General features: G+C 43.6%; 2 pseudogenes; both read left to right on the top strand.

The window, feature by feature from the left end:
- Nucleotides 1-3,224: 3,224 nt before the first annotated feature.
- LOC147433683 (uncharacterized) lies at nucleotides 3,225-3,714 on the top strand (annotated as a pseudogene).
- A 16,454-nt stretch (nucleotides 3,715-20,168) lies between these two features.
- LOC147433682 (uncharacterized) overlaps nucleotides 20,169-24,450 on the top strand; it is a 37,532-nt pseudogene continuing 33,250 nt past the window's right edge.

Here is a 24,450-nt window from a genome sequence, read left to right as displayed (position 1 = left end):
CTCTCTTTATCACTCTCTATTCAAGGCATCACAAAAATGCTTGCCTTTGGGTATTTTTAAGAAATCTATGTCAGATTTCAAGCTTGTCTTGACAAAAGAACTTGATAGAATTTTATGTATTAAAATATAAATATTGATCCATCCTTCAAAATTTTGATACATAGACAGATAAAATCTTGTTTAGGATGCCTACCAAAATTTGTATATTTTTTGCTAGCACAAATTGCCCTAGTAGGTGTCTCCAATTTTGTTTTATTCCCCATTAGGAGGAATATACATGTATTCCACCGCTCACAAAATCTCTTAAAAGTCTTTATCTTTTACTATGTTGGAGGCTAACACTTAGGATATGTTTACCATCTTCTACCCTAGGCCTGCTAGACATCCTTCATTCCAGACTGCAAGGAAGCAACCAAAAGGTGCCATCTCTCTCTCTCTCTCTCTCTCTCTCTCTCTCTCTCTCTCTCTCTCTCTCTCTCTCTCTCTCTCTCTTTGTGAGCCTTCACGAGCTTTTGGGCATAGGTCTATGCAATGAAAGACGCTGACTGAATCCCAATGTGACACAAGCCTATGAAATCCAATGATATTTCTTTTAAGGAATCTTGTGAGATTTCAAAATTTGGTTGTTAACTTAGCATTTTTCATAGGAAGGATCTCATCATTAATAGATATTTTTAGTAGAGATAAATAGGAGTATGTGCCTACATTTCTTGAATATAAATCATTGAAAAGAATTTGGAGAAATTCTCTCGTGATAACTTAAGAGAATATCACAGGTGGTGGGTGATGAGACAATGAGCAAGGAGAGGAAGGTGGCAGGTGGTGGGGCAATTGGCCGAGGCGACGCATGAGAGCGAATGGGCTAGTGCAAAACTTGATGCCTAAGAGGTAGCGATAGTGCCACTTCGAGTTGAGAAAAGACAAGGTTTTTTTTAGAGGGATGAAGTTTGCTCTCCAAGCATGAATTTCTTGTGTGCAATTTGTCTTGAGTGGAGTCTTTAAAACTCTCATGTGGACTGTGGAGTTCAAAACTTGCAAGACATTTGAAGTGTTACTCAAGCACGCAAGTAGAGGAATCTCCACTAGAGGAATCTGTGGACATTCTAGGAAATACAAGTTGATTTTTATGTATGGGGTGCTTTAGAGCAGTTTTACATGTTGGCCATGGCAACGTTTTGATGGTGTAAGCATGCTTTGAAAATGTTGCAAGGGAGAGTTCAACTCTACCAATCTTGGCAGAGTTGGCAAAACTATGCCACCTTCTCTCATCTTTTGTGATGCAGTGAAGAAGAACAAGACAACACAAAGACAATACTCGCATTGAAATCAATGGAAACACAACAAAATTACCTGCATCAGCATGTGAATGCGCTCTCATGAGCAGTATCTATGAGGATTCAAAGTGAAAGGGTTAATAAAAAAGAAAATTAAAATAGAAGGTGTGTAGGGTGTATGAGGTGAGAGCCGACCTGGGCAGCTACAAAATAGCGATCAAGGAGAGAAGCAAGAAAGTGTGGAGTCAAGCAACCCACTAGGCAAGGGGTGGAGCTGCATGGCATTGAAGGAGAAAGCCCAAAGGTGGGAAAAATGGAGACCAGCGACATGGCACACAGAGCAGTAGGCTTTTTTGAAATATGCAAGGACTTGGAGAGAAGGTGGTCAGTAGCATGCAGTGAACCGGCTTAAGCTTGGGGAGAGATCAACGACTAGATGTTACATCCAAACGATGTGCATTGTGAGGATTTTACTAGGCTTCAACGGAACCTTCACCTGCATCTATGAAGATTCTAATGCACTTTAAAACTCTAAAACAGTCCACGTCGCTGCGAACTGTTTTGAGGAGATTTTGGACCTCATTTAGACTCTAGAGCGAGTATACATCTGTGTGCGGTTCAATTGATAGAAATTCCCATTAATGGGAACATTGGACAGATACCAGGCTTGAGGATGCCTCTGAATGAGGTCCAAAATCACCTGAAAACAGTCCGTGGCATTGCAGACTGTTTTAAGGAGTTTTCAAACACAAAAGGGAAAACCCAATAAGCCTCAAACATTCCCATGCTACCCACCCTTCCACCCACCTTTGCATGCTCTTTCATGTCCCCTACTCTATCCATCAATAATGGTATCTTATGTGTTCTACATCCACCTTTGCATGCTCTTTCATGTCCCCTACTCTATCCATCAATAATGGTATCTTATGTGTTCTACACACAAGCCTGCTTGCTCATTTTCTCGGTTGACTTCGCAATGTTCCCCAATAGAAGTCTTCATTAGAAAGGTTGGCAGGAGGAGAGCCAAAGAGGGAAGAAAAAGATGTGGGAAAACGACGAGAAAAGAAAAGGAGGAGAGGGGCAGTAAAGGGAGTATTTTAAGCCTCTATGTGTGAGTGTTGGGGGGGGGGGGGGGGGGGGGGGGTATATAAGAGTGAGGGGAGTATAGGGCTAGATCATAAGCATCAACACATAATTCTTGTATGCCTGTCACCATTCAACCTTAGCAGCACGCCTGCTCTCAGTCTAGGATGCTACCTAGATCCCTCCTAATTATTATAGCCTGCTCTAGTCTCTCATCCTGCGGTGGTTTCTCAAGCTCATTGTCACCTGCACCATGGTTGGCGTCTCCATCATCCTCATTGAGAATATTCCTCGTCTTTTCATCCAAGGGTGAGACTTCAACATTGATGCAACTCTCTTCCCACCTTCTCAAACGACATCCTTGCTCCCATTTATGAAAATTCTATTTTGCTAATGTGCACCCTTCATTGTGAGTGAGTGTGAGAGTGTGTGTGTGTGTGTGTGTGTGTGTGTGTGTGTGTGTGTGTGTGTGTGTGTGTGTGTGTGTGTGTGTGTGTGTGAGAGAGAGAGAGAGAGAGAGAGAGAGAGAGAGAGAGAGCGATAGAGTGAGATGTTGGCCCTATCAGTCTCGAGTATGTCACCATCAATAGCTTGGAAAGCCTTGGAAGAAAACTTGCAATTTTTTCACAGGTGGAGTCTCACAGGCCGTCGAAAGCCACACACACACACACACACACACACACAGAGGGAGAGTCAATTCAAGGACCCCCACCTTCATAAGGTCGGAGGGAGATGTAGTTCTCCTCCTCACCACTCGCAATTCCTCCTCCTACAACTTTCCATTCTTCCTCATCCTTCTTCTTACGAGCCCCATTCTTTCTTTTGTCTTCTTATGTACCCTCCTCTGTGCGTGCCTTCTTTGGCCTGATGGGTGAGCAATTGAGCAAATAGTAGATCTTAGAGTTCAAAGAATCTTTTAATTTCTTACACCAACAAAGATGGCAATGGCAATATCATCACCAAAGAGCTTGGTACTATGATGCGTGCACTTGGACAGAACCCGACAAAAACAGAGCTATAGGAGATGATCAATGAAGTAGATGTGGATGATCATGGCACGATTGATTTTCCAGTGGATGATCATGGCATGATTGATTTTTTAGAGTTCTTGAATCCGATGGCTCGCAACATGAACGATACTCACTCTAAGGATCGGAAAGAAGCATTTAAGGTTTTTGATAAGGACCATAATGGGTTTATTTATTCTGCAGAGCTTTTCCATGTGATGAGTCATGAGAAAAATGTAGGAGAGAAGTTGATACATGAAGAGGTTGATAGAATGATTCAAGAGGCAGATGTTGATGGTGATGGACAGCTGAATTATGACAAATCTTTGAGGATGATGCCCTCAAAGTAGTGCTTTTGATAGGTGTAAACGTTAAGCCGTGCTAAATTCAAACCTCAATGTAACTTTGGAGTGGCACCATTCTTTTGGTTGTTATAATCCACTATCATCTACAGAAGCAGTGGTTTAATGGTTTGTATAGTTTATATATGAAATTTATTCATTGTTGCCTCACTTAATGAGAGAGAGAGAAAGAGAGAGAGAGAGAGAGGGGGGGGGGGGGGGGGGGGGGACTCAGCACAAGGTTAAGATGAGCTTGCCCTCCGAAAAGTGTCTCTAGCTTCATAAGAATACCTAGGAGAGGTATATGTTCAACTTGTTCTAGGGGAAAGAAAGAACACCCCAGAATTTGGATGTATTGGATGAGAGTCAAGGTAAGAACTTGGATGTATTGGATGAGAGTCTAGGTGAGAACTTGGACTAGAGAGAGAGAGAGAGAGAGAGAGAGAGAGAGAGAGAGAGAGAGACCCTACATCCACAACCTAGAAATCCATAAGCGTGTTGAATTTAGCCACCCTTTGCCACCTTCTATCCCAGTCGCCAACGGTCCAACTTGGATAGCTTTCAGCCTAGGCTTGCTGATTTGACTATAGAGGCTTCAAAGATCTAAAGCTAGGCTACCGCCCTCTCTCTCTCTCTCTCTCTCTCTCTCTCTCTCTCTCTCTCTCTCTCTCTCTCTCTCTCTCTCTCTCTCTCTCTCTACCCCGATTTCTTCTCAGAATCTTGCTAAACTATGGAAAACATAGAGGGGAAACATCTACATTGAGGATAAGTTGGTGTACTACATCCAGTGGAAATCGAAGAGACCACTGGAGACAAAGGCTAATTAGTATGGGCAACCACCAATGCACAAAGAGACAGCAAGATGATGTGTGCAAAAAATATGAAATAAGGAAGAGCAAGCACTAGCACTGATAGCCATTTTTCGGCTCTTTGTAATTGCCACAGTGAGTTACCTCACCCTACCAAAATCACCCAAACACTATGGCTATCCCTACCATTTCACTGTACATAGGCGTGCGTGAGTCACGGGACTTTTCCCATATCTTCTTATAAAACCCTCAATTAGCTAGTCATTGGGCTAGTTGAGCCAAAAAAATTAAAAAAATATAAGTATATTATGGCCCATGAGTATATAAATATTTCTTTGTATATAGGGCCTAAATAAAAGATTTTTTCATAATTATTTTGGTATTTATTTAAATATTTTTACCTAGGTGTGTGTTATTTATGCTCTGTACATTGCCTCACCATTACCACAATTTTTCTTACCATTTTTCATACTCTTTATTCCATATAGAAAAATTTTCATGTAAGCTTCTCTTATATTTGGTGTAACTCCACCCCAACAAAAATCCAAAAAAACTAGTTTTATTTATGTGTATATTTTTTCACTATTGTGATTTTTCCCTTCCTACATCTATTTTGTTTTTTTTTCTAAAAAAATTAAAACACCAAAAATATTTATCTTTTTATGGTAGCCTCATAATGAGAGAGATTTCTTTTGACCCCTTTATATTTTTTCCACTTATATTATTTATATTTGACATGTACATATTTTTTAGACCCCTCAATATTTGATTTTCTTAGTTGTACTATTCACTTATATCATGATCTCAACAATATCTTCAATTATAGACCTACCAAATAAGGTCAAAGGGTAGGTGGCATGCATACATGCACTATGGAGGGCTCACTCTTGGAGGTATTCAAAAGAATCATCCAAAGAAGGACCCCACAAGGACCTTGTGCAGTGAAAAAAAACGGTCGGTTTTGCTGAATTTTTAAAGTTCACTTGCTCTCCAAATTTGAAAAGGTGATACAAACAAAAGATGTAGCTCGTGGGCTGAACTTTTGCCTCAAATTTTTTCATATTTTTTTGAGCTACGAGCTGTGAGCTATGATTTTATTAGTGGACCCCAGTTTTCCCATGTTATGCAGCCACACTCTCTCTTCCACTTTATCATTTTCCTCTTTCACACACACTTCTCCACTCATCATCCCCACCTCTCTCACCCCTCCTCTCTGCACCCTACTCACCTTCTCCTCAACCTTGAAGAATAAGAGAAACCATGGTGAACTCATACCTCCCACACACAATTCCATTCCAAAATTGACCACCTAGTCTCATTTTTCCTCCTCCAAATTATCCATATCTATCAAAAAAACCGCAAAATTCAGCCTCTTCTCTTAAAAGACAGCATCATGGTGGTTGATTACTCAGCTTCAATTACCTTGTCTCTCAAGAAAGGTCAAGAGTGAAGAAAAAATGTACCGTCAAAGCTAGTGGACCGTCAACAAGCGTCAAAATTGGCCCTACTCAAGACACTTGGAGCATCAACCTTGTAAGGAATCCACCTTTTCTTACCTCTTAAGATTTTTTCTTCATTATTTGTATCCTACATGGATACTCCCATTGTAAATATCCAATTCCATTTGTAAATTAATACTAACTCTACTAACACTAACCCACTATGAAAAGTCCTATCACCTCCATTTCTCTCCTCTCTCTTTCCCCACCAACTTCTTGATAATTCCAAGCAAAAGAAATTAGATAAATTGCTGAAAATCTAACCCAACCATGGTTAGAGGAGTAACCCTAGCCTTCAAAATTTCTATAAAAGGAGGGTGTAGCTAGCACAAAGGGGATCCATAAGCAAGAGCACTATGCTATAGCTTGAGAAGCCAAGCTCAACCTCTCTAGAAGGAGCTCTTGAGTGGAAGCTCATTGTCTTATGCATGTGCATGTGTTGTAATAGGGGATTAGCAAGGGAACTCTATGCCATTGTAAGAGAGAGAGTGATCATTCAATTGAGAGTAGGAAATCTATCATTTCTCCTACTAGTGTAAGCCCAACACTTGCTGAATCAAGGAGGGTGGATTTGGACTAAGCTTGGATACTTTGTCTCCCTTCCAACGTGAAGTAATGGACAACAATGGTGCGTAAGTGTCTTGGTGTTTTTTGTTAAGTTCTTGATAGCTTGTCTCTGGTGTTTTCATCAATCTAGCCATAAATCCCACATACTGTAAGAGGGCGACAGGGTGGAGAGGACTCCCTTGGCCTTAAGACAGTGATTGGGGTGGCTTTTCTTGTGATGTGTTGTGGTGAAATTTACGCAAGCTATGTTGAGCAAATACTAATCTCACTTTGATTTGTCATGACAGATTTGTAAGAAGGTATTAATGCAACAAACACCCCCTCCCCCTTTCTCTCTCTTTCTTAAATATATAGTTGTGTTTGCTTGATCATTGCCGATACGTTTCAAAGAAGCCCGAGCACTATCTCTCTCTCTCTCTCTCTCTCTCTCTCTCTCTCTCTCTCTCTCTCTCTCTTTCGTGTTTTAGTGTGTGAGAGTGCTCCATTGGTGTTAGGGTTAGTGTAAATTCCTTGCTTGTTTGTGGGTTGCTCTAACGATTCTCCTCTTTTGCGTCCTAGTTCGCTCTTAAACTAGGTGGTGCCCCTTGTGTAGTTGGGATTTGGCTGTGGGTTTGTTGTTTTGGTTTGTGTTGTGTTGTGCCCCAGCCCCATTGAGCAGCACGGGAGCCTTGAAGGGTGTCTAGAGGTTGCTCTTCTTGTTGCCCGCCCCGGACCGCCTCAGCACCTCTCTCTCTCTCTCTCTCTCTCTCTCTCTCTCTCTCTCTCTCTCTCTCTCTCTCTCTCTCTCTCTTTCTCCCTCTCTCTCTCTCTCTCTGTCCCAAGTTCTTCTGTTAGCGGCTGGACACACCCAACGGAGGATGATTGCCTGGCGGGATACTAATTTCTTTTGTAATTATTCCTTAATTGAGAAGAAACCATCATTTCACCTTTGTTAATAGTGGGGCTTGCAGAAGCTTCCAAATTGTATCCCATTTTTGACATTTAGACTTAGTAAATGGTCAAATTGGAACATTAGAGTTTGAGATTGTAAGGTATTTATACCACTTTTGACCTTAATGCAAACATATTTTTCATTTTTATAAGTTTTTGTCTGTGTGAGTTGAGCGTACTCTGTGTACGAGAGAGAATGAGAGTTTTATCTTGACGCTACGCGCGCACTAGTGGTCGGAATCCAGTGCGGAGAAGGGTAGCATGTTGCCCCCGAAGAGAGGTACGCGCCAACACCTACATTTTAGGTGTACGTCCCGGCTTCGAGAGATCAACCCACGAGCTATATCTGGTGATTCGGTGAGCATACGTTGTCTGTTTTTGCATTTCAGCATATCCATGCGTTCGCAATGAGTAGAGCTACACATTAGGCACTTTAGTTTTTAGAAACATCGACCTGTAAATTTTGACCGGACATCCTACGTGATTTTGCACCGGGTGTTTAGGGTTAGAGTTTTGGTTCTTGGACCTTAGGGAGAGCGACCTATTGGTGTTAATAGGATTTTCCTCAAGTTCCGTAGCATTTCAAGAACGTTTGATGGGTATTTGGCTCTTGAAAGCGTTGTAGGAAATCTCCTCTTGTGTACTCTTGAAGGATGTAGCTTAGACATTGGGTAGAGACCTCTGTAGAAAGTAGTCAATAGTCGGTCGAGGGTAGGTTGACACCCTATGCTTGCTTCCACGCGCCTGCGAGTCGAGCTTTTTCCTTAGCTAACAAATCTTGTAAGGTGAGTTCTCGTTGTGCTGACGTCCGTAGCGGCGTATCTGCCAACATTGGCGCCGCTGCCGGGGACGAAAACCCTAGGTAGGTGACCGAGACTAGTCCTTGAGGATAGGGATTCTTTGGCTTGCCAGAGTTTTATTTAACATTTAGATAGGATCAGAGGGTGGGGGACTCTATAGGTCTTAGGAGGAGTCTAGGGAGCGAGTGTCTGGCCTAGATCCTTCGACTTAGGTAGACTTAGGTAGACTAAGGTAGTTTTAGGTATAAGTTAAGTTGTGGTGTAGAGAGTAGGAGTTGGAGTGGTAGAGGCAGCTCGGGGAGGCCAGGAAGCAATCGAGACACCAAAATCACCATCTCACATGATGAGTAGGAGTAGGGTAAGTAGGACATCATGATTTATGATCTGGAGCACTTCATGCATGTTATATTTGCTGTTAGGCTCATCAAAGAGCTGTAAAAGATAGAAAAGAGTGTTTAGAAGCTGAATTGAAGTTCAAAAGTTTCTATGAGTAATTCTGAGAGAGCTACAGAGCATAGGGAGTACTTCTTTCACAAAAAATTTAAATTTTAAGACAGTAGACATGCTACGCGTAGCATGTCTCCAGGGTGTTCTAGTGAGAATTTTGAAAATCTGAGTTGACCAATGTGTTGAGAAGGTAGCAATTACCCTATTTTCACCTGGAAGGAGGAACTTGACCATATCTTGACAGGATAAGGCCTAAAGAAAGGAAATTGCCATACATCTTACCCAAATTGTACCAAGGCATTATTTTAAGACCAAAACCATAGGATGTCTTCATGAGCATGATCTACATGATTTATTGAGTGCATGAGAAAGGTTTCATCTCAATTGGGTGAGAAAATTGGGTTTTCAGCAGACTTTAGCATTTTTGACTGAAAAAGGCTAGAATAGCTAAATTTGGGGTCTTTTGAAATCCAAACTAAAATCTAAGCATAGAATTGGGTTGCTAACATCAAGGGGAAGCTATGGCTAGTGTTTGGAGTGAAACAGAGCACTATGACATCCTACGTGTAGGATGTGTTCACAGTGATTTAGCATTCCAAATCCAATTCTGAGCATACCAGAGTGATCAGCACCTTAAGGGGAGTCTATGGTTTGAATTTGGAGAAATTTTGAGCAGTTAGACATGCTATGTGTAGGATGTCTACTGCATGATATTGAAGTCAAAATCTGACTGTAGGTATAGCAGGCTGTTGTATAGCCTTAGGCAAGCCTCCTAGTCAATTTTGGTCCAAATTGGAGTTGATTTGACTGGTCAGATCAACATCAGGCTATTGGAACAGATTTTTGATCAGTTGACCAGCTTATAGGTGTCCAAATCAAAAAGTGAGAACAATTGTGGACTCAGCACATCAAGGAAAATCTATAGTTCAAATTTCAGCCAAAACAGAGTAGGTAGACATCCTACGCGTAGGATGTACAGGGGCTTATTGAAGTCAAAATCTAACTGTGGACATAGAGTGATGTTCCAATTGACTTCAGAGTTCCAGAACTTCTTTCAGAAGTGAAATTGGACCTTGTTTGACCTTTTGACAGAGCAAAGATGGAATTAAGACTTTCCCTCTAAACTGACAAACATTGGAGTAAAGTACAGTTCCAGATTAGCAGACCTAATCAAGAACATCCGAAGTGTATAAAGTACAGTAGTGGTTGAGGTTAACCCTCCAGTTATACCAATCATTACTAAGACCATCTCTAGCGGTTAAATGCTTTGATTCGATTGCCAAAATTAAACACTTGTGTACAGGTATATTCAGCGGCAAGGCAAGAAGTTGTTCGGAAACTGATTCCTTGCCAGGTGAGTGGTTGGATTTGTAATAAATTGCATTGCTAAGTTTGATGAATTTAAGATCAAGAAGACACATTCCTAGAGACCAAAAAGTGGCAGGTGATTAGGGTAGCTTAGTGTCCACTGAGGAGAGTGTAACTCAGGCAAGGCTAGATCCATTAGCACCAATCATTGAGGAGGGTAGTGATACTGACACTTCATCAGATAATTCCTTCTTCATGATGGGTAGTCAACAGCCATGAGGTTTCTCCGGTGAAGGACCAATACTAGGAGGAAGTACCTCCCAAAACCCTTTGAACGATACCAAGTTTACTATAATCTTCTTAGAAGGAACAAACTCCAGGGGAGCCCTAGTTTATTCTAACTATCGGGGATGCAAGAGTATTTGTATAGAAGAAAGACGTTCTTAGAGACTGGAGATATTTTGAGTCTATGATGATGGAGATAGATTCCGAGACAAAAAGGGGAACCAATATCTGATAGTTAGTAACCCTGAGGATTACAACAGATATGGAGATAATGTGGCAAAATGAAAAATGGTCTCGGAGGCTCAAGAGCCGCCTCCAAAAATTGATCGACCTGGAGCTCTTTTTATGTATGATAAAAAAACAACCAGGGTCTCTACCTATAATGAGAATGTGGAAATTTACAAGCATGAGAGCGAGGGAGTAGTCTCTTATTTTCGATGCAAAGAACCCTACCCAAATGAATTAAGCAAAAACAAGGTTCTTTACTTATTCTCTTATGAAATTGCTATGGGGAAGGATATCATTTTTGTTGGTAGGTACGGGCGAGAATACAAACGTTGACGGGAGCAAAGCGAACCCCGAACCCCCGACGGCCTCTAAAACACCGGGGACCGAATGGCGCGCCTCGAGCCTGTCATGGTAAAGCAAACAGGGGGCACCACCTAGCTTCAGCGGCTAGGATGCAAACAACACACCACCATAACAAATTTTTCATCCAAGAGAGATGGATGCTTGGGAGTAATGATGAAGCGGAAAGGGAATGAGATCAAGTGAGAGAGAGAGAGAGAGAGAGAGAGAGTGAGGGAGGGGGTATAGCGGCTTAGTACTTAGGCACCACAAAAGGATGGCGAATCCGCACACCCTTCACACATAGACAAGCTCACTCCAAACACAAGACTAGGTGGCAATTCCGCACACCTCACATGGGCAAAACATTGCAAGAAAACATACTCACAAAACCTCAAGATTTATTTAGAGAATAAGGCGATGAAACGGGGAGCATAGGGTAGGGGAATGAGAAGGGAGAGCGTGGTAGAGCACATGGAGGATAGGTGGGAGTTGATGGCGAAGACTCGCACGAGGGTTATGGCCATCATCCTTCATTTAGTTTCCCTTCATCTCTCATAGCCCAAGGGTGTAGAGGTCATGCTCAAGACGAGCATGGTGATTGCGGTGATGGTGATGGTGTGGGTGTGTGTGTGTGTGTGTGCACTACGCACACACAGTGCATAGTGTACTCTTTGGTGATGGTGTGTGTGTTTAGTGTGATGGTGACCCCTCTTTATATAGGGGAGGAGGGGGGAGAAATTATAGAATTTAGAAATGAAGAAATCATTATCTACATAGGCCATGTGACAGTGGGCCCCACTTGTCTGGCTGTGTGTATATATGCCAGAACAGTAGTCTCATGAGAGAGAGACTAAGAGAGAGAGAGATGGGTTTATGAAAAAAAAGTGAGAGGTGACATGGAGAATAAAGTAATTACAAGAGGGGAGAGAGGAGAGTGTGTTCAGAGGTGAATCTGTGTGCAGATGTGTGTGAACACAAGAAAAATCAGGTAACCACCGGGTGGGGATGGGTCTGTGGGCACCTTTTTCAGTGAAACTGAGTGTGTGTGAGTGTGGGGGAGGTTATTTAGCTACAAGACAAGAGACATGGCGCCCTTTAGAGAGAGGGGGGGGTATTTGGGTCATGGGATATGATAGGAGAGAGAAAGGGGGTGTGGGGTATACTATTTTGGAAGGTAGGATAAGTTGCATGTGAGTTAGGGTGCATTATTGGTGAGTTAGAATGAATTATTGGTGAGAGGTGGGGTAGCTTGAGGAGAGAGAGGAAGGAGAAAGGACAAGGGGAAGAGAGAGGGGGTTGACCTTTTGAGTGGAGGAGAGGAAAAGGGACACACGGCGGGGCAACAATGAAGAAAAAGGAGGCAAGGTGGGGATGGACTGCCCCGCAGGCATGAGGTGGCCTATTTTACCTTTCTTATATATTTACATAATCATACTTTATTTTTTTTCTTACTTTTTCCAATGCCTTTTATCACTCCCTCCCTAAGAGGGGGTTTTCATGGGGTGGGGACGAGAGAAGAGGGGTATGGGAGCTTGGCTTGTGAAAAGCCCCCATCAACGTATTCTCCCAGAGGAGGTAGAAAAGGCAACAATTCCAAAAACATCAACATATGCCCCCGAAGAAGTACCAAGGTCCACCTATACCCTTAGCAAGTCAACAAATCCATTTTCAGAAGAGTACGAGGCAACATCACATTCTAACCGACAACAAACGCTCAACTACCAGAATCAACAAGCAACCCAACCATCATTGCAGGCATGGCTTCGACAAAGTGCAACATTAGAAGAAGACAAAAACAGAGATGGTTATCCAGCCGCACAAGGGCTAAGAGATTTACAAGAACCACCACTCTATTCATGGTATCAAGGCAAGAGTAAGCCAAAAACTCAAGATTTGGCACAGCCTGGAAGACAACCCATAGACCGAGTTCGAAGAGATGAACCACCTCTTACAAGAACCATCAGAAATTATGGCTTAGGGACACCTCTGTGAGAGGAACTTTTGAGTGGAGGAGAGGAAAAGGGACACACTGCGGGGCAACAATGAAGAAAAAGGAGGCAAGGTGGGGATGGGCTGCCCCGCAGGCATGAGGTGGCCTATTTTACCTTTCTTATATATTTACATAATCATACTTTATTTTTTTCTTACTTTTTCCAATGCCTTTTATCACTCCCTCCCTAAGAGGGGGTTTTCATGGGGTGGGGACGAGAGAAGAGGGGTATGGGAGCTTGGCTTGTGAAAAGCCCCGATCATTAGCCTTCCCCTTTTGGCTAGAGGCATTCATGTCTCTAGCTCTGTTTCTTCTTCTGCTTAGCTATAGGATCCGATATCGAGTTGCCTTCTGAACTAGCCATTCCATTTTGCCATTGGTGAGATTTCTGGGATATTCATGAAATTGCAACAGGTCCGGGTGATAGCCTGTTCCTTGGAATAGTGTCGGTTGATTAAATGGGAAGCCCATGGCTTCTAGAACTTTGTGCCAGTGTCCTCCTGGATCCCAAGTGAAAAATAATATCATTGTCTGCAGTGTCCTGATAATAAAATTTGCATGCCAAATAGGACCAAATTTGTAACCATCAGTAGCGAGAGGGGAAATGAGCATCTTGGCTCCTACAAAGACAGAACTGAAAATTAAGATTCCAAAGAGTGTGCCAAGAATCCACCATGTATGGCCGCCTTGTTGGTGTGGTGAGCTCAATTTGTCTTTAGAATCCTGCTTATTGCCATGACTAGAAAAAACTGCAAGCATATCATGCTTCTTTTGGGTTTGCTTAAACATGTCAGCTTCCTTTACTGATGCTAATAGCAAGCCACCTACCTTGCGGCTTAAATACAATGGTAAACCACTTACCTTTCTCCAAAGAGAGGATGCACTCTTTGTAAAAAATTGTACCAAATTGGGAATGAGGTCTTCATTCTTGCATTCTATCAGCCTTTTGTCTATACATGGCTCCCTTGCTCTTATCTCCATGCTGATCTTCTCTGTATATGTTATAGCGGCTAACCATAGCCATAGGTCTGATGCATCCCATGCAAACACAATGTTGTGTTGTGGAGGAGTTTGGAACATCCTTAAAAGGTTGGCAACATATTGATCATCAAACTTACTTTGAACACCCTTACATAAACTGGAGGCATTACCCATCTCCAAGTTTATAACACCCTTTAGTAGACTAGAGGCATTACCCATCTCTAAGTCTATAACACTACACAATAAAGTCTTGCTTGGTTGCCAAGCCTCTGGAGCAATAGCCAACTCCAAACCTTCAGTCATACTTACCTCTTCGTTATGGTCCTCAAGTGAAACTACCTTGATGCAAGATTCCTTTAGCTTGCTACACTGTCCTGGGTCCATGGTGGTGCACAGGCTTCCGTTTTCAAAGCCCTCCCCTTTTCTTGATATGTTGTCCACCTTCTGCAAAGCCTTGCTAGCAGGCTGGTCTTCCTCTTCTCTTGTATCTTTCATGCCCTTTGCATTCCTCTTACTCTGACGAGGCCTAATCAAGACTTTACACCTTCTTACCCTTACTGCCCAATGCTGTCGATTGATCGCTTTGGTGCCTATTTCATTCAAGGTTAAAGATGTACTCACATTTGTAACACAATTTTCTTGACTTACCTCCCCCACCTGGGTAGCATCTTTTGATTCTTTAACCTCTTGTTCCCCTGCTTCAGTTCTTTGAATAAACTTCTCGCTTGATTCTTCTTCGGTTACCTTCATCTTGACCTCTTCTGCAAGACCAATGATACTTAGTGTGCGGGTACCAATTGATGGTGGGCGTAGGATGATTGTAAGTGGTGATTGTGGTGGACGTAGAATTTGTGTTGGTGGGGCTGGTGCTCGGGGTGTGGGTGTTCTTTCTCTAAGGGGTGACAATTGGTTCCTCCTACCTCCTCTATTATAGTTTTGTCGTGGTTTGGGACAATAGTACATACCGTGACCGTCTTCTCCGCAGTTGTAGCAATGATACTCCCTATTTTGTCGTTGTGCTCTTCCAGGGTCTTGATCTCTTTCTTGACTCCTCCCTTGCTGTATTAAGTGGACAGACAAATTCTGCAGTTGGTCAGTAATATGGGCCAACATATCTTGTTGGTCATCTCTTACCCCAAGAGCCGGTGGTGGTGGTGGAATGGTGGTTGTCGTAGTTGCTGGTCAACGTGATGTTCCTGCTTCTGTTGACTCGGTTTCTTTGGCTTTCATTCGCAGCTTCTTGTCCTTAAGGCGAGCAATCTCAACGGCTAACTCGTACGTAGCCGGGAATCTACCTTTCACCTTCTTCTTGAGAAGCGGCCATAAGCCATGCGTGAACCGATCTTTTTTTAGGAAATCGGGTGCAGCTTCCCCCCTTGCCAGTGACTCAATCCACCGTTCCCACAAATCCACAAATTTGGACTCATAGGTGGCATATTCTAAAAGACCCTCCTGCTTCAAGTCTCTCAACTTGTCCCACAACTTTTCTGAAGTGGTACCTCCCCCAAAGCGCCTCTTAAAAGCGGTTTTTAAGGGTTCCCAGTCATCCTTGGTTGCTTGTGGAAGTGCATTGTACCATGATCTAGCTTCTAGCTTCATGAGATGCTTAAAGATTCTAACCCGGGATTCATCCGTATCTTTGTTGCTCACTACACATGCTACTTCAAAGTCATCTAGGAAGTCTGTTACCAAATCCTCCCCCTTCTTTCCTTTAAATGTTGGAAATGCTACACTTGTCATGATTAGTGAGAGAGAGCTAGAAAGACACACTGCTTAACTTGCAAAAAAAAATTTCTTCTTTACAAGGAGGCGTGTATACCCTCTTATACTAGGACATAGATTAAAACTTCAAACGCTACATTGCCTTGTACCAAAGGTAGGACAAATGGTTGATCTGATGCCAGAACCTCAAAAAATCGCTCCCCACCCAGCATGGTGTCAATGACGTGCTGGTAGTGAGCATTCAAATCCAGTATTACCTTGATTGAGCGTACACGTGTTGGTATGTGTGATCTCTTTTGAGGTAGGTTGTACTGATTCATGTGAAGCTTAGAGGTGCTTAGTCACTCTCCAAGCTTGTGGGAGAGGGTGGTGTTCTTTCCTGAAACAAACTCAGTAGATCCCTAGTTTCTCTAGTGAGAGTGTGAGCCAATGATTCCGTTACTTGTGCTGCAACATCAGGTGCGACTTGAAAACTAACTGTGATAATTATCTCGGTGACTTGAGTTACCCGATTTTCAAAGTAGAATAGTGTGTTGATTCTCTATTGTGTAGAGCTCCTTCCATTTTGTTGTTGTGGGTTGGTTGTAGGTTGCGGACATGGTTTCGACCTTCTCCTTCTTCTTATTGGCACTTGGCCTATGTATATCCACTGGGTTTGGCGTGTTGGTTGACTCTCCCACTGCAAATCGATTACCGTTACGCCTGGCACTCGAGCTTCGATGGAGATGCAGAGTTCGTCTAGTTGTGCTTGGAGCTCTTCTTCTTCTCTCCTCCAATTAGCAAATCCTGCTAGCCATTCATCCATTCACAATAGTTTAGGGGTTTCAGTCTTGTAAACTGAAGGGTTTCATGAAAAGATCCTCAGTGGGGGCACCAAATGACGGGAGCAAAGCGAACCCCGAACCCCCGACGGCCTCTAAAACACCGGGGACCGAATGGCACGCCTCCAGCCTGTCATGGTAAAGCAACTAGGGGGCACCACCTAGCTTCAGCGGCTAGGACGCAAAAAACACACCACCATAACAAAGTTTTCATCCAAGAGAGATGGATGCTTGGGACTAATGATGAAGAGGAAAGGGAATGAGATCAAGTGAGAGAGTGAGAGAGAGAGAGAGAGAGTGAGGGAGGGGGTATAGCGGCTTAGTACTTAGGCACCACAAAAGGATGGCGAATCCGCACACCCTTCACACATAGACAAGCTCACTCCAAACACAAGACTAGGTGGCAATTTCGCACACCTCACATGGGCAAAACATTGCAAGAAAACATACTCACAAAACCTCAAGATTTATTTAGAGAATAAGGCGATGAAACGGGGAGCATAGGGTAGGGGAATGAGAAGGGAGAGCGTGGTAGAGCACATGGAGGATAGGTGGGAGTTGATGGCGAAGACTCGCACGAGGGTTATGGCCATCATCCTTCATTTAGTTTCCCTTCATCTCTCATAGCCCAAGGGTGTAGAGGTCATGCTCAAGACGAGCATGGTGATTGCGGTGATGGTGATGGTGTGGGTGTGTGTGTGTGTGTGTGCACTACGCGCACACAGTGCATAGTGTACTCTTTGGTGATGGTGTGTGTGTTTAGTGTGATGGTGACCCCTCTTTATATAGGGGAGGAGGGGGGAGAAATTATAGAATTTAGAAATGAAGAAATCATTATCTACATAGGCCATGTGACAGTGGGCCCCACTTGTCTGGCTGTGTGTATATATGCCAGAACAGCAGTCTCATGAGAGAGAGACTAAGAGAGAGAGAGATGGGTTTATGAAAAAAAAGTGAGAGGTGACATGGAGAATAAAGTAATTACAAGAGGGGAGAGAGGAGAGTGTGTTCAGAGGTGAATCTGTGTGCAGAGGGGGGATGGGTCTGTGGGCACCTTTTTCAGTGAAACTGAGTGTGTGTGAGTGTGGGGGAGGTTATTTAGCTACAAGACAAGAGACATGGCGCCCTTTAGAGAGAGGGGGGGGTATTTGAGTCATGGGATATGATAGGAGAGAGAAAGGGGGTGTGGGGTATACTATTTTGGAAGGTAGGATAAGTTGCATGTGAGTTAGGGTGCATTATTGGTGAGTTAGAATGAATTATTGGTGAGAGGTGGGGTAGCTTGAGGAGAGAGAGAAAGGAGAAAGGACAAGGGGAAGAGAGAGGGGGTTGACCTTTTGAGTGGAGGAGAGGAAAAGGGACACACGGCGGGGCAACAATGAAGAAAAAGGAGGCAAGGTGGGGATGGGCTGCCCCGCAGGCATGAGGTGGCTTATTTTACCTTTCTTATATATTTACATAATCATACTTTATTTTTTTTCTTACTTTTTCCAATGCCTTTTATCACTCCCTCCCTAAGAGGGGGTTTTCATGGGGTGGGGACGAGAGAAGAGGGGTATGGGAGCTTGGCTTGTGAAAAGCCCCCATCAACGTATTCTCCCAGAGGAGGTAGAAAAGGCAACAATTCCAAAAACATCAACATATGCCCCCGAAGAAGTACCAAGGTCCACCTATACCCTTAGCAAGTCAACAAATCCATTTTCAGAAGAGTACGAGGCAACATCACATTCTAACCGACAACAAACGCTCAACTACCAGAATCAACAAGCAACCCAACCATCATTGCAGGCATGGCTTCGACAAAGTGCAACATTAGAAGAAGACAAAAACAGAGATGGTTATCCAGCCGCACAAGGGCTAAGAGATTTACAAGAACCACCACTCTATTCATGGTATCAAGGCAAGAGTAAGTCAAAAACTCAAGATTTGGCACAGCCTGGAAGACAACCCATAGACCGAGTTCGAAGAGATGAACCACCTCTTACAAGAACCATCAGAAATTATGGCTTAGGGACACCTCTGTGAGAGGAACCCTCCCACTACCGAAGGCCAGAGGAGGTATATCGAGTAGGACGAGGAGAACCAATGATGAGATTTGTAGACCATCGTAGAGTTAGACCTTCTCAGGTGCAGAAATGAGTAAACAAGAAATACATGGGAAACAGAGATCCTAGCCCGATCATGTAGCAGCCTTTGTGCGTGTAATTAGAGCTGAAGAAGTGTTGGACTTCCCTACTTAGTTTGCAAGGTTTGGACTTACCCTAGAAGAGGATGCCGCTACTTGGTTTGACTCTGTGGAGCGTAGAGACTTTGAGTCTATGGAGGAGGTGTTTGACGCGTTTATTGAGGAATTCTCACAAAGGGGGATAGCTCATAATACAGTCTCACAAGTCCATAAATTCAAACAAAAAGAAGGGGAATCTGTGCGAAAGGCAGCCCTACGACTAAAAAGATATGTGAAGTTCTGCCCTGTGGAAGAACTGCCAACTCAATCCAGACTTATGCTTATATTTATTCAAGGACTAAGGAACACAGATCTCCAGAAGGACTTACATATGAAGAGGAGCACGACGTTAAATGAGTTAACTAAGGAGGCTCTTTATCTTGTAGACAATTGTGTGGTCTACAAGGAGGGTGAATTCAAGGATCTTGATGACGATTCATCCTCACAACAAAGTGGAAGCAAGTCCGCTAAGACAGCACCGAAAGGAGAAGTAGATGTAAGCCAGGAGCAGCTTGTAGAGGAAGTGCTAAAAAAATTAATATATATGCCAAGCCTTAGGCTAAACAACCGAAGTGGTGTGCTATTGAACAAAAATGGACAAACCATGTGACGGAGGAATGTTATTATAACGAGGGATATGTGAGAGAGCGACCATATGCTCCCCAAGTTCAGGTAGCATCTCCTCAACTTCCACCGATGCTTAGGTATCAAGCAGGCAACCTACCAGGACCTGTAGGTGTAGAAAGACCACAACTAGTATTGGGGCAACAACCACACCATTGTTTTTGTGTTTCATTTTGTTTGAGAGAGTTTCCATTTGTTTGAGTGAGATTGTCACGCACACTGCACTGAGAGGCACCCACACTGTAGAGAGCACGACACATTATCCGCGCTACAGGTGCTCTCATTTTGGCGATCACGGTGGGACCTCAACTGAAGTCTCACTCTGTTGAGTGGCTGGTTTCTTCTCTTCGCCTGTGCAGCCTGTTGGTCTGGTCCAGTTTCACCCTTGACAACTTAATCTAGCTGGTCTAGTCTTTCGCCTTGTTGGTATGGTCCTCTCTCGCCCCGGTCCACCTAGTCCTCGTCCTGGTCTAGTCCTTCTCGTCCCTGCTCTAGTCCTTCCTCGTCCTGGTCCACGTCAGGTGGTCTAGTCACTCGCCCTGGTCTAGTAGAGTATAGACCAATGTTCAGCCAAGTGAAGGTTGTCTTGCCCAAGTGAAGGTCTTCATGCCCAAAGCTTGGTGGGGTTGGCGGTTACTGCATGACACATACAAGGAGGTCTTTGGAGCGTCAAAGTGCACTATTGAGTCCTCTGAAATACTACCACAGACGGCGTCAACCCTTGGTGCCCAGTAGAAGCATATTATCCCCATCACCCATACCTACTCATACGGCTACCTCCATTCCTTCGACCGGTTCTACATCCTCCAGGTCACCTTCTCCAGTAAGGCTCTTCCCCATTTTGTTACAGCAAGCTAGTGAGCAACAGACTCAGGAGCAAGAAGCCATGGAGGAGCTCACAAGTGTTCTGGCAAAGGTGAACATCAAGTTCCCTACCTTTAAAGGTCTCTCCGCAGAAGATGCAGACGACCATGCTCGGAGGTTTCTCTCTCTTTGCAAAGGTCGTGGCCTCAACAGAGAAGACGCATACCTGGTGCTCTTCCCGTCCACCTTGGATGGTCTTGCAGATAAATGGTACAGTCAGTTTGCTGAAAACCACTTTACTACTTGGACCATGTTAAGACAGCAGTTCTGTGAAGCTTTCCGACCAGGGGATTATCAAGAGAAGATTCTAGATGAGTTGGCCAACCTGTTGCTCCAGCCCAAGGAGACATATGCAGAGCTCATGACCAGAACAAAGTCCCTGGTCTCCAAGCTGTCTCAGCAACCAGGGGAATTCATGGTGAAGAAGTGGATAGAGAAGGCTCTGCCTAAGACTTCTCAATAAAAGCTCAGAGAAAGTCTCCATCCTGAAGCTAGTCTAGAGGACTTTGTTGCTACTGCTACTAGAATAGAGGGAGCAAGAAGGCAGGTCACTGACTCTCCTCAGTTAGATATTGCCCCTGTACTCGTGGATAGTCCATCAAACCCCTTGACTTCTTTAAGAAGGGAACTGGAAGCCCTAGAGTTACAACGGGCCCTTCACGAAGAGAGATTCTTCTCTCTCAGACAGGAGAAGCCTCCACATCAAGAAGCTTATGATCAACTTAAAAGAGAGTTAGAAGAGCTCAGGTCTCAGCAGGAGACTAAGGCTATGGTATGGTGTAGTTCATGCTGCTCTCCAGGACACCCTCCAAGGGACTGTCCCCTTCGCTCTTATTGCCACTTCTGCGAAAAATTGGGTCATGAAGATAAAGATTGCTACTATATAATGTCCAATTAGTCTCCCTCCCCTATCTCTTAAATTCGCCCTCCTCTGCTCTCTCCAAATTCGGCTCCCTTCCCTCCCAAATTCGCCTAGGCTGAATTAGCCCCTTCCAGAAATTCGCCCCTGCCTTCTCCTACCAATTAGAACCCCTCCCATATTTCCCAATTCGTCCCTCTCTCCCATCCCAATTCGGCCCTGCCCATTTCGCCCCCTATGCCTCCCAAATTCGCCCTCTAGTCCTATCCGCCCTCCTAATTAGCCCTCTGCCTCCCAATATCCCCTTCCCTTCCAATTCGTCCCTTTTCATAGCTACCGGCTGCAAGAATTCAGCCTCCTCTGCCTGGATTCGCCCTCCTCTGCCTGGCATAAGATACACACCAACGATAAACAAACCAGAAGAGAGGACTTTGGAACCTATGCATGCATATTATGAAAATTCCAATGGATATGCTGCAAATCCTGTCTATTATCCACCTGAAGAACCCTCAATGCTAGAACCTTGGAGCATGATTGGAAGTACAGGACCACCAACAGCTGCACAAGCAGCAGGAGAAGGAAGATACAGCTTGGATAAACGAACAATGTTGTTCATAGCCAATGGAGGCATGGGCGGGCAGAGGCATGCATACCAACAAAGAGGAGCTCAAGGAGCACCTCAACAGCCTAAGGGACCCTGCTACAAGTGTGGCGGAGACCATTGGCTAAGAGACTATCCTCATGATGAAATCATTAGAGTCAACGCATATTGCACCGAGTGTGGAATTACTCACTTGATTCCTGATTGCCCTAAGAACCCGATCAAAGGAGCAAAAACTACTTTGAACATGTTGGAAGCAGTGCCTTCTAGTGGAGGGTCAGAAAACGAGACAGTGATACCTATTCAGGCAGTGACACGAGCACAAGCTCAAAGAATGACAAACGAACCCATAATTGAAGAGCCAAAGACCGATGCCCCAAACGCAGAAATGAAAAATCAGAGAAGCACTTGGAAAGCTAGAAAGGTGCATATGAAAGCCAGAAGAAAACCAGAGCAAACGGCTCTATCCGAGGAGTTAAAACACACAAAGGATAGATTAGAGCGGTTAGAGGATCTAACTAGTTTAAGCTCACACACTGTGGCAACAATAGGGCCCAAGGAAATAGTAGAACCAAAAGTGCAGGATCAGAAGGATCAGTGCTGTTAGAAAAAGTAAATGAGCAGTTAGACGCACTTTTAAAAGCATACGAAGCCAGACTAAAAAACAACCAAACCCAAGAGCAAAGATGGATGACTTATCCATATAAAGATAGAGGTTGGAAATGTGTCTAAAGATGATTGAAACAGCCCAATCCTTCATAGAAAATTCGCTTGGTAAACCTGCAAGTTGGCACGAGGTACCAGCTCCAACCCCTATCAAACCAACACTAGAGAAACAAGTAGACACGAAGGAGAGACTCACGACTGCCTCTGACTCTAGGAGAGAACCTATCATAGTGCCAAATACAACAGATGAGACAATTGATGGTTTCCGGTCTAAAACATTGGTAGAAATGGGTAAGGATTATAACAGTTTAGATGGCTTGTGGAAGCAAATTTTGGAAGCAAATGAAGCTAACAGGGAACCACCAAATAAATAGCACGAGAAAGGAGGAAAATGAGATCTTACCTCCCATTGAAGAGTTTGAGGCAAGATCACAAATGAACTTTGATATGCATTCACAAGGGGGAGACCAGGGTTCAATTAGTTTGGGGCATAACCAACCAGACTCGCTAAAAACTCTACCCTCCTACCTAGGGGAGTATGAAGCTAAGTTTGAGGTGAGAGCAATCCCATCTCAAAGACTTTCTTCCAATAGAGTGATGGATTTACAAGGGTCGATTGAGTTATTGTCCACACCTGTGGCATGCACAATCACGTTAGCTGAACTCCTGAGGTTACGACCAAACATGTGGACCACCGTAGGCAAATGCTTAGAAAAATTTGGAGTAAAAGACCCTTCCTCAAAGCTTCAAGAAGGGATCAGAGAATTGGACAAGCCTCAACTAAACACTAGGCCAGTACCTTTAAACAAGGTTGGAGAATATTGCGAGGGAGAAGATGGAAATACCACACTACCAGTAGAATTTCAAGGAGTAGTTTCCAAAGCTATTCTTGATAGTGGAGTGGGAGTCGCTATCGCCACCAAAGAAATCTAGAAAAAATGGGAAAAATCGGCTTTGAGAGCTACCAGAATGAAATTGCAACTGGCAGATGGGTTCATGGAAAAGCCTCTAGGACTTTTAGAAAAAGTAATTGTCACCTCTTGTGGAATCAAGTATGAACATACATTTGAAATAGTTGATTTCGACAAAAAGAACAATTACGAGATCATCTTGGGAAGACCATTCATGAGACAATTAAAGATGGTCCACGATTGGGGTTACGACCACATATACCTCAGACATGGGGAGACTACAACCAAAATATACCTAAAAGACCATAGTTATAAGGATATGAACCAGACACCAGTGGAAGAGTTTGATTCAGCTACATTGGCAAGGTCTGAACTCCCAACATGGTTAGGGCAGAAAAAAGAGCTATGGATGTGCGGAGCTTCACATTGTGGGAGCTTAAAAAGAGAGGATTGCGTCTTAGAAAGAGCTATTGAGGACAAAGATTACATTTCGGAACCTTTTCCTGAAGATGCCTTAGAACCTCTAGAATGGAAACACATACTAGCAACATTGGATGTATGTACCATTACAGATAGCCCAACGACAAAATTTTACGATAAGGATGGCTATGATGTGCTACCCTATTACATGGTAGCCTTATACCAGCAGGAGATGAGAATGTAGACTCACCAAAACGAGAAGAGTTTTATGACTCCTCTGAGCATCTGGAGTTAAGTCAGGATGCAGATAATGAGTGTTCAGACAGCTCAAGCGAGCATGGGGAGACAACCGCAAATTTCAAGTTTTATGATTTTGAAAATCAACACCCTAGATGCCAGGAATGCAGAAAAAAAAGAGCAGAAAACAAAATTAGAGAGAACCTGATGCCCAGGATAAAATATAAAACTCACTATCTAATGCTTGTCAAGGCAGAGGATTGTGTAAAAGACCAAATATCAGGAAGATTATCAAGAGTTCGAAGGGAAAGGACACATGAAAAAATAAAACAAGCACGAAAGACTAAAACAGAAACAAAATCAAGAAAATCTCAACAATCAAAACAGGAGAAGACAAAAGATCCAGAGTGGACCAAAATGGAGCGTAAAAAGAAATACCAAGAGCTAAAACGGTTGTTTAGAGAGGTATGGACTACTAAGGGAGAAAGTGATGGTAAGGAGGATTCAGAAAAAGGAAACATGAATGTACCATCCCACCATAAAAAATTCACCATCCAAGACAGAAAAATCATAATGACACCACTAGTAAGGGAAAGAATAAACCAGGAAT

Source organism: Adiantum capillus-veneris, chromosome 19 (assembly GCF_014529385.1).
Source record: "Adiantum capillus-veneris isolate H3 chromosome 19, ASM1452938v2, whole genome shotgun sequence".
Taxonomy (NCBI): Eukaryota; Viridiplantae; Streptophyta; class Polypodiopsida; order Polypodiales; family Pteridaceae; genus Adiantum; species Adiantum capillus-veneris.
The sequence above is the reverse complement of the archived record's forward strand: the minus strand, read 5'-3'. Positions and strand labels throughout refer to the sequence as shown.